This window comes from Dromiciops gliroides, chromosome 6 (assembly GCF_019393635.1).
Source record: "Dromiciops gliroides isolate mDroGli1 chromosome 6, mDroGli1.pri, whole genome shotgun sequence".
Lineage (NCBI taxonomy): Eukaryota > Metazoa > Chordata > Mammalia > Microbiotheria > Microbiotheriidae > Dromiciops > Dromiciops gliroides.
This window is the reverse complement of record NC_057866.1, coordinates 12,169,263-12,179,400: the sequence shown is the minus strand read 5'-3', so window position 1 is coordinate 12,179,400 and position 10,138 is coordinate 12,169,263.

Below are 10,138 nucleotides of genomic sequence, written 5' to 3'. Positions count from 1 at the left end.
AGGAGCCTTCTCAAGGCAAGGGCTCAGGGGACTTCTCAGAGGATCACCCTTGGACTTGTCCATGCAGAAGAACCTCCCTTCTCAGGGCTTTGGGGTTCCGACTACATCTCCTAAACACTCCTGTGTCCACGCCTTCCTATTCCTGCCTGGGATGCGTCCCCTCTCCCCTTTGGGCTCTTAGGCACCCTGCCTTCCTCCCAGACTCGGCCCAAATGCCACCTTCTGCAGGAGGGCTTCCCCTTCTCCCAGGACCCTTCATCTACTCTGCCTAGCTGTGGGGTTCTTACTTATGTTGCCCACTAAGAGTGTGAGCTCCAAGACGGAAGTGTGAGGGCAGCATGAGGGCAGTGCTTCAGGCACAGGGCCTGGCACATGGTAAATGCTTAACTAATGATTCCTTGTTGCTTGATCGATTCAGGAAATAAAATGGGAGAAAAACTCACCTGGGGCCTCAATGGTCAGAGGTGGAGGCCCTGAGAACAGAGAACCTCAGGGACCACAATCCATAGACCACCCAAGCTTGCAGAGGTCTTAGAAATGCCAGAGCTAGAAGGGTCCTTAGAACATAGAATATAGAATGTCAGAACTGGGAGGGACCTTCAGACACAATGTCAGAGAGCCAATGGACTTTAGATCATAAAATGTCAGATGAAATAAGCCTTGGAACATGGAATGTGAGAGCTGGGAGGGCCCTTGGAACAGGGAATGTCAGGGCTGGGAGGGCCCTTGGAACAGAGAATGTGAGAGCTGGGAAGGCTCTTGGAACAGGGAATGTGAGAGCTGGGAGGGCCCTTAGAACAGGGAATGTCAGGGCTGGGAGGGCACTTAGAACAGGAAATGTAAGGGCTGGGAGGGCCCTTGGAACAGGGAATGTGAGGGCTGGGAGGGCCCTTGGAACAGGGAATGTGAGGGCTGGGAGGGCCCTTGGAACAGGGAATGTGAGGGCTGGGAGGGACTTGACAACACAGAATGTGACTCTGAGAGGTCAGGGAGTCAGTCCTGTCATCTTCCATTCCGGGAGCCTATGGCTTTAGGAGAGGACATGAGTTGCTCATTGGTCCTTAGAAAGGCCAGCTGCAGACCTCTGAGGGCAGGGATTGAATTCTAAGTAGAGCTGCCCCTAGATGTTGAGGAGGTGGGATCTCTAGATCCTTAGGTCTGCATTGCTCTGACACTGGTTGCCACTCAGGACTGTCATAGGGGGTGGCTCCCATGGTACCCAGTGCCAGCTGTAGCAAGGACCTCATGGAGGGCACTTATGGGTCAGGCAGCAATCTAACATGCAGGAAGCCTGGGAGTTGAATTATAGACTTGGATTCAATGGGAGGGAGGGGATCTCTCAGGTCTGCCAAGTTTCCTGCTCCCCTGACAAGCTGGTGATCTCCCTGCCTGGCTCTACCTACTGCCCTCCTTTTTCCAGGGAGGCTGACAATGAGGTCCCTGGTGTATAGCACTGTTTGGAATGCATGAATCAGAGTGGCTGCTCTGGGTCCTTTATGATGGTCCTCTGGGAGTGGGCAGTAAGTGGGGCTAGGGTGGACCCAAGCCTTCCTGAGAATACTTCTCCACCCACGTTTACAACTGGTGGCTAGTGCCTTTTCCCTCTGTCCTTTCTTATTCTCTCTAAATGACAGATGTTTCTCATTAAGCCCTACCTTGGGGGTGGGAACAAAGGCTTTCTCTCTCCCATCATCTGGATATTCAGGGATCACAGGATTGGGGATGGGGAGGGAGAAAGCTTTAGAGATCTTCTTGTCACTCATGTCTGGCTTAACACAGTTTGTAAGTGACTCGAACCTGAGTCCTCTGACACCAGGGCAGCTGGAACTGTTGCTTCCTGCAGCCTCCCTGGGACCTATGCCAGCCTGTCCAGGCCAGCACACTTGCATCTGATAAGCACCTACCATGTGCCAGGCATTGTGCCATGTGCTAGGGATGCAAAGACAGAAGGAAGAAGGGTCCCTCCCTTCCAGGAGTTTACATTCTATGGGAAGGGATACAACATGGAAAAAGAAAAGCGAATACAAGATGGTTGGAAGGGGAGGGAGAGGAAACTATCAATCGATGGGAAAAGTTGAGTTCTGTCCATGAAGGGTAAATAGCCCAGGAGCTGAGCCTTGGAGCAGGCAGGGGACCGATTCTTAGAGAAGCCTGGGGATCCCTCCATCTATGCTTGGCTGGGAACAAGACTCAGGCTCTGGGGGTCCCCAGGTGTGTGACCTTGCATGAATCTGACATTCACCAGCCCAGATCCTCTCAAGCCAGGGGGCTAGATCAGATGGTGTCTAAGACTTCCTTCCAAGGCCGACATTCCATGATTCTTCCTGAAGAATGGTGCTTTTTTGGGGCTGAGGGAGGGTGGAAACATCAGGAGCAGGCCCAAGAACTTGCCTCTCTGTTTAACAGATGGTGACACTGAGCCAGGTGCACCATCAAGGGCAGAGGGGAGAGCTCAAGGGTCAGCAGGAACGTGGGTGGCTTGGAGGTTCCATCCTCATCGCCTAGCTCAAGCTCGGGTCCTGCCGCCCTCCCTAGTTGAACCTCCCCCGCACCAGAGCCAGATTTAGCTGGGAGGGAGGGAGGCTGGGAAGTTTTTTTTTTTTAATTTTTTTATTTTATTTTAAGCAGCCTAGAGCGCAGCACGAACGCATTTCTGCGCCACAAAAGGATCCTAGAAGAGGCTGCGCAGGTGCAGATTGGGGGGGGGGAGGGGGAAAATAGAGTGGCCAAGCCCTCAGCCCTGTCCAGTTCAGTCTCCTACCTTCCTGTCTCTACAGGGTCCTACTAGACTGAAGCTGACCCTGGTCACCAGCTCCTCAAGCCTCTCCCATCCCTACCCCAGGCTCACTTTTTCCTCTTCTCTCATCACCTTGGAAAGGGCCTTTCAAAAAGCCTTAGAGCCAGGCTAGCTAATCCAATCTCCTATTTGGCATATTGGGAGACTGAGGCTCAGAGACAGGAAGGGACTGGTTGGAGATCACACAGCTCATTAAGTCACAGACCTGGACCCTGAACACTCAGGTCTTCTGGTTCTTTGTATTCTGAAGGATGCTTCAAAAGCAGCCTTCCTCCCCCACCCTCCCCTCACCATGGGGAGGAGCCTCTGGGGAGCTTTCTTTCATGGGTAGGCAGGCTTCTGGATCAGTACCTACAGGAGCTGTCCAGACCTGGGATCTCCTGAGTAGAGACACTTCATGGAAAAGCCCACCACTGATGCCTATTGACAACTTGTTGGCAATGACCAGCCTTAGACAGCTACCTGGGGGCACAGATAGGTTAATCAAGTCTACCAGAGTCACACAGCTTATGGGTCAGAGGAAGGCCCTTGGATCCAGGTCTTCCTGACTTCAAGGCTCTGCCAGCAGTGACTCAGAACAAATGCATTGCTCTTCAGAGTCACTCTCTCCTCTGCTCACATCATTTAAACCGACAATTCAGGAATCAAAGCATTTAAATCCAGAAGGCCCCTTAGAGATGACAGAACTTGTTGTTGAAGTGTCAGGGGCTACTTCAAGTCCAACCACTTCAAACGAATGGCTAATGACTTGTCCTTGGTCATACAGTGTCAGGAGCAGGATTTGAATTCAGGTCTCCGGACTCCTAGTGTTCTTGCCAAATGACCATCTAGTCTAACTCCCTTGGGGCCTGGAAACAGGAAGAGAGAGGGACGGGAACTTTGGTTTAGGGCCCCGGATTGGGAGCCAAGTAGGCAGTTCAAATCTCACCTCAGACATCTACTAGCTGGGTGACCATGGCTAGGTCAGTTAACTTGTCAGTTTGTTCATCGGCAAAATGGGGATAATAAGAGTGAGCATTCAAAGGCTATGAGTATCAAACGAGATCCATAAAGGGCTTTGCGAACCTTTAAGTATTACATTTTCCTGGCTAGTTATCACTTGCCCAAGGCAGCACACTTGAGTTGTGGCGGGACATGGTGATTTGTCTGCCTCAGGCATCCAGTTCCTTCCTGCTGCTCACCCCTTGGGTACTTAGGGATGGTCTTGTTTAAGTCAGCAGCTGGAGGGGCCTGCTGGGGAAAGAGGCTGGCCTTTCGAGAGCTTGCAGCCCGGGTGCAGCTCATTGGAGCTGTGTGGGCCTGCGGGGCAGGCACAGCCCAGGGGCAGTGGCCATTCCTGCTCATTACCTCCTCCAATGGCTATTTTTGGTTGACTCCGAAGGGATTCGCTCCTCTCCACCCCCACCCCCTGGGCAGAGGCGGTAGAAAGACTGAAATAGAAATGCAGGCTTGGGTGCTCTGGCGTCTGTCTCCTCCTCCTGCAGAGAGGAAGCAGCCCTGGCTACTTTGGGCTCCTGGGGGTGGGGGGTGGTCTTGGCTTTGCCTCTGACACCTTGTGGGGCCTTGTTCCTTCTCCTGGAGTGGAGAGGAGGACCCAGCCTGACAGGAGTTTGCCCATTGTGGGACCCCCAGGACATGGGTTCATAGGCTTTGAGCTGAAAGAGTCCATTTACTTCATTTTACAGGTAAGGAAACTGAGGCTGAGATCAGTCAGATGACTAGCTAAAGGTGATACAGCTAGGAAGTGGTGGAATCAGGATTCAGGACCATCAGCGTCCCAGTTCTCTAACTGTGGGTGTCTCTAACACAGTGTCATGATGCTTGGGGGCACAGATGGGATTGGAGAATTATAAACTGCTCATTACGGCCATTTCAAACAGGCCCTGGGGCTCCTGGGTGGAGGCTAAGTGTTAGGGACATCACAGGGTTTAGATCACATGAGCAGTCCCCTCCTACAGAGAAGGAAATGGAGATCCACTAAGGGGAGAGGATTTGCCCAGAGTCACACCTGTGGCACCTGGCACAGGTGGGATTCCAACCTAGGGCCTGATCTGGGTAGCCAAGAGAGGAAACACAGTTCAGTGTGGTGCTGGGACGGTCTGGTCAGGCTGCCCGGCCCTCCCTCACAGGGACCTGGGGAAGATGTGATGGGGTTCTGGGTAGTGACATTGGAGCTCCAGAATTCACAGAGTCCTGATTTTGGGGGGTCAAGGGGGCACCTAAGAAAGAAGCCTTGAGGTGGCTTCAAGAGGTCTGGGTCCTGTCAGTTACTAGTTGTAAGCAAATCATCTCTCATCTTGAAGCCTCAGTTTCCTTCTCTGTAAATGGAGGTAACACCGTTTGTATTGCTGAACTTAATCTCTCAGGGATGTGAAAATGGGCCTTTGGAAACAGGGAAATGCCAGGGATGGGGGAGGAGCCCCTGGGACACTGCCCCTCCTTCTCCATCCCTTTTAATCAAATGAGATAATATTTACAAAGGACTTAGCGTAGTGCCTACCTAGCACATCTGTAGGCACTTAATAAATGCTTGCTCTTTTCCCGGTGGTCAGGGTGTGAGAAAATGAGCTCCTGGAGGCAGGAGTAAGCTGCTTAATAAAATATTGTTGGGGGCTGGGCCTTGAAAACTCCTGGCTGGGGCAGCTAGGTGGCACAGTGGATAGAGCACCGGCCCTGGATTCAGGAGGACCTGAGTTCAAATGTGACTTCAGACACTTACTAGCTGTGTGACCTGGGCCGGGTCCCTTAGCCTCAGTCTCCTCAACTTTACAATGGGGCTCATAATGGCGCCTACCTTCTGGAGTTGTGAGGATCAAGAGATATTTGTAAAGCATTTAGGACACGGAGGGTGGCCCCTAAATTCTTGTTCCCTTTCACTGGGCCTCAGTAAAATGGGGCTGGTACTCTCACTGAAAAAGAGCTCTGGAAATCGGGGGACAGGCCTGTCCCTCTGCTCTGGGACTTCGGGAGGCTTTCCGGTCCCAGTCAGCACAGAACAGGTACTCGTTGGCCCTCAGGTCTCTGGCTGCCCTACTAGAGTCAGCCTGGAGACAGAGAAGGGCGGGCAACCTCTCCTCAGAGCCTTGGGCTCCCACAGCCAGGGCCAATCCTAAGGCCCAGCTTCTTCGGACAGAACCAGGAGCTTTGTTCTCGACTCTCCTCCTAGGTGGCCCCGCAGCTGCAGGGCGAGGGTCCCGCAAACCCGTAGGCTGTCCTGGGCCCCTGGGTCCCTGGACCGGGACAAACTCCCTGCGGTGGATCTGAAACTATGCTTCCCACTTGCACCTTTATTTCCCATCCTGGGTGCTAGCTCCAGGGGGCTGGGGGTAGGAGAATGGGAGAGGGAGAAGGAAGCCTCACGACCCAAGGGCTCCACGTACGTGGCCAGCACGCCTCCAGCTGTCTGGTGGACTTGGCTACATGCATCCACCTGGTTCTGTCCTCCTTCCCTACTGGCCCAGTCCTGGGGCAGTGGACAAGGCACGGGGGGGGGGGGTGTTTAGGTTCTGAATCTCGTTGGCGCTGTGGCCTGTGGAACTTTGGGAAGTTTCCTTCCTTCTCTGGGCCTCAGTTTCCCCGTTTGTAAAAACAAGAGGAGAGGGATGGACTAGATCCTAGGATCGTAGATTCGGGAGAGAGCAGAGGTCGATCCATTCCTTTTACAGGTGAGGACATTGATCTTTTAAGGTCCCTTAAATCTGCAAGTCCCCAGGTCTAGGCCCAGGGCCGGAGGGCCCTTTGCGGAGCATCCGCCTAAAGATTCCTAAAATGGAATCTTGAAGTATTTTGCTTTTTTCAAACGAGCTCTGGTCGCTGAGCTGTTGCTGAAGTCGAGAGAGATTCCCAGAAAACGTTTCCCGTCAGCTCCCGGCCTCCCGGTTCCCAGGACCTCTCATCTGAGCAGGGAGAAGGCGCGGACCCCTTGCCCCTCACCCCCTTGCCCTTCCCTTGGAGACAAGCAAGGTGCAAGGATTTGGAATCCATTCCAGCTCGGCTACGTCTTTGTTACGAGACCCTGGGCAAGTCCTTTCTCCTCCGGTCAGTTTCCTCCTTGGTGACAGGAGGGATTGGACCCCATCACCTCTAAGGGTCTTTTCCAGCTCTAAATCTTCCGATCCCACGGGAAGGAGGCCGATCCCTGGTGCGAGCGCTTTCTCACCGCAAGGAGGTTACAACAGGTGGCCACGCAGACCGGCTCCCTCCTTCACCCCCCACTCCCTTCTCTTCCTGCCCACGGGCCTTGTTCTCCCCATGTCCCCGCGTTCCCGCCTCTGCTCCCCAGCCGGCGGCCATGACGAACCCGCTTCTCCCCACCCCCATACTGCTCCTCGCCCCCTCCCGTTCTAGGGGCGCAGCCCGAGCGGTAGGGGGCGGGGTGAGTGCTCTAGCTTCTCCCCTCCTCAAGCGGCCTCCGATTCCTGAAGGGGACTGGCTCCTCGGCCCCCGCCGACTTGCCCCCCCCCCCCAGCCCTCCCTTAATTCCGCCTGACTAGCCCTCAAAGCTCTAAACTTAAACACCCATTTCATAGATTGGGAGGGGAGCAGGGCTGAGGTCTTTTCCTCCACTGCCTTTGAGCCTTCCCGAGGTTAGGATTTAGCGTTTTAGAGCCCTCTCTGACAGCTGAGCTCGGCCTTCAGTCTTTACCGTCTAAGGCCGGGGAGTTAGAGGAGTGTTTGGCTTCTCTCTGTCTCTGTCTCTGTCTGTCTGTCTGTCTGTCTGTCTGTCTGTCTGTCTCTCTCTCTCTCTCTCTCTCTCTCTCTCGGCTTTTGCTTGAATTTGGAGAGGTTTTTGTTTTTTCCTCCAGAGAGGTCAAGGGGAGAATGTTCCAACGATTTTAAGGCAATGGCATTAATTCTGCTTGAAGAAATAGGCCTCCGAAGGTCGTTTCTCCAGCTCTGGTAGCCCAAGCCCCTCGAGTGGGATTCCGATTTGGGCACCAAGGGTGTAAGGTCAGGCAATCTGCGTTTATTCCCTAGCGGGGTTAAGAGAGCGTCTGACTCAGGAACCGGGTTCTATTCTGGGGACAGTAAAAATGCGTTCAACTTGAGAGGAAAGGTGGTGGCGGCCGGGTGGTTCCCTGCAGTCTTGACCTCCCAATCCCTTCTCTCCAGATCCAAGGGGGGTGGGGTGGGGTGGCGGAGATCTGTCCCCCTTCCACTCCCTTCCCATCCCTCCTCTGATGAGGGGATAGGACAATAGTAAAACCAGCTGCGAGTGAGTTTCTAGGTTCCGGGCCTCAGCCTGCGCCCCCAATCCTGGCAGTCTGGGCTCCTGCCTAGGCCACAGTCACGGCCCCTTGACGTCTCTCTGCAGGCTAGGCTGGAAGGCAGCACCCTAATTCTAAATTTACGCGGACTCACAGATTATCCCCTAGCCTCAGTTTCTACAGCTGTAGAGCGGGACCTGTGAGAAAGGTCAAAGCCGAGAGTTTTCTCCACAGTCATAATGTTCAGAGCTGGAGGGGCTCTTACGTACAGACCCTTATTTCACAGTTGAGGATTCCGAGGTGCAGAGGGAAAGGGACTCGTCTAAGGTCACGCAGCGGGTTATTGATAGACCCCGAGGCTCGAATCCAGATATCCCGAGTCCTAGGTTAGGGCTTTTCACCCGCTCCCCCCCCCCCCCCCCCGCCCCTTCCCCGATTGAGGCTCGGTCTTGCCATTGTCCCTGTTTGGGGTGGGGGCGGGCGGGGATGGGCAGGTGCGTTCCAGCTCCCGGCTCCCTTAACTCCCCGAGCTCTCTGCCCTCTCCAACCCAGTGCGGAAGCGTCCGACGCCCGATCTCGAGGAGCTAAACTCAGATTCCCTCGGTCCAGACAGCCGCAGATTTAGCGCCCTCGGGTCACGCCGCCGGAGATGAGACATTAGATAGAAACCAGAACCCCGGGGGCTGGGAGTGGCGTGCGCCCAGGGCCGCTTTTCTCCCTTCTCCCTACCCCCGCCCACGCGAACCTCCCCCGCCACCCTTGCCCCTACCCAGCCCAAGATCCCGAGGGCAGCTTAGGGCTGGGGGCGTGAGAATCCGGAGGACCGAGCCCCCAGCCCCTTAAAAACTCACGCGTCAGGGCGCAGGATGAGGGGGTAGGGTGGTCCAGCCCTGCCTTGCTCAGACCCTTCTGCTGCGCCCCTCTCTCCCACCCCGGTCCAGCCCACAGCACTGCCCTGGCCCCGGTACCTTCTTCTGCGCCCACCCCTAGGCGGGGTTCAGGGGGAAAAGACCCCCCACTCCCTCCCCCCCCCCGTCATCACACTTACCTGGGGTGGTCCCCCACGCCGCGCCCCGGGGCTCAGTTCCAACGTCAGGCCCGGCTTGGGGCTGGCAGAGCCGGGGCCCTGGCCCCTAGCACCTGGGCGGCGTCGGGGCCCCCAGCAGCTCCCTCCACCTTTTCCTCTTCACCTCCAGAGCGCCGGGCTGCCGGCCGCTCCTGCCCGCCTGCTTCGGCCGAGCAGCACAGCGCCGAGGCGTAGCGGAGGCACCTCCCGCCGCGCCCCCTAGTGGGCGTGGGGTGCCCCGCGCGGCCGAGGCCCCTCTTCACTATCTCCATCATTACCCACCCCCTCGGCCGCTCCAGGTCGGGGGGCGCTGGGGATGGTCCAGACACCGGCGGAAGCGGGGGCTGAGCTAGCTTCGGCAGACTGGGGGTGGGGACTCTGAGTGCCTGGACCCAGCCTGGGTGTCTATCCAATTGACCGTTCTGCCCCTTCCCCTCCAGCCAATATCCCCCTCCCCAGGTCAGCAACACTTGGAGTAGAGGTTGGACAGCGTGGTCTGACCCTTGCCAGAAGGCCAGAGCTATGCCCCAGTCCCGGGCCACTCATCACCTTTCCCCCAGTTCCAGCTCCTTGCTCCTGGAGGGGCTGGGAGACCACCCCACCCCTTGCTCCGCATGGGCGCTGCCTCCGCACCCTGGAGCTGACCCGAGTGCAGCTGGGGTAGTAATTTCTTCTGATTGGAGGCCTCGGAGGCCGCCTGTTTACTGTTCCTGCCGAGTCTGGCAGCGTGGAGATTAATGGGCACAATCGAGTTAGGGCCCATGGCTGGGGCTGGGAGGAAGGAGGCAGAGGGGGAGGGGAGGCTGCCTGCTGGGCCTTGGAGAGCCTGGCCAATGCCACCGGGCACGCCCTAGGTCTGAGCCCCTTATGGAAGAGGAAAGCCAGGGAGAACTGGGGGGGTGGGGTGGTTGTATGAAGGACCGGATAGATGGAGGCCCCAAATGCGGAGTTTCCCCTTCCCCATTCTTATGATTTCTGCTTTGAACTTTGCATGTTCCCCAGGTCTGGAGGGGAAGGGGGCGCTGCCTCCTTCCTCTCCTCTCTCGGCCAGTGGCATGGAGAAGGAGG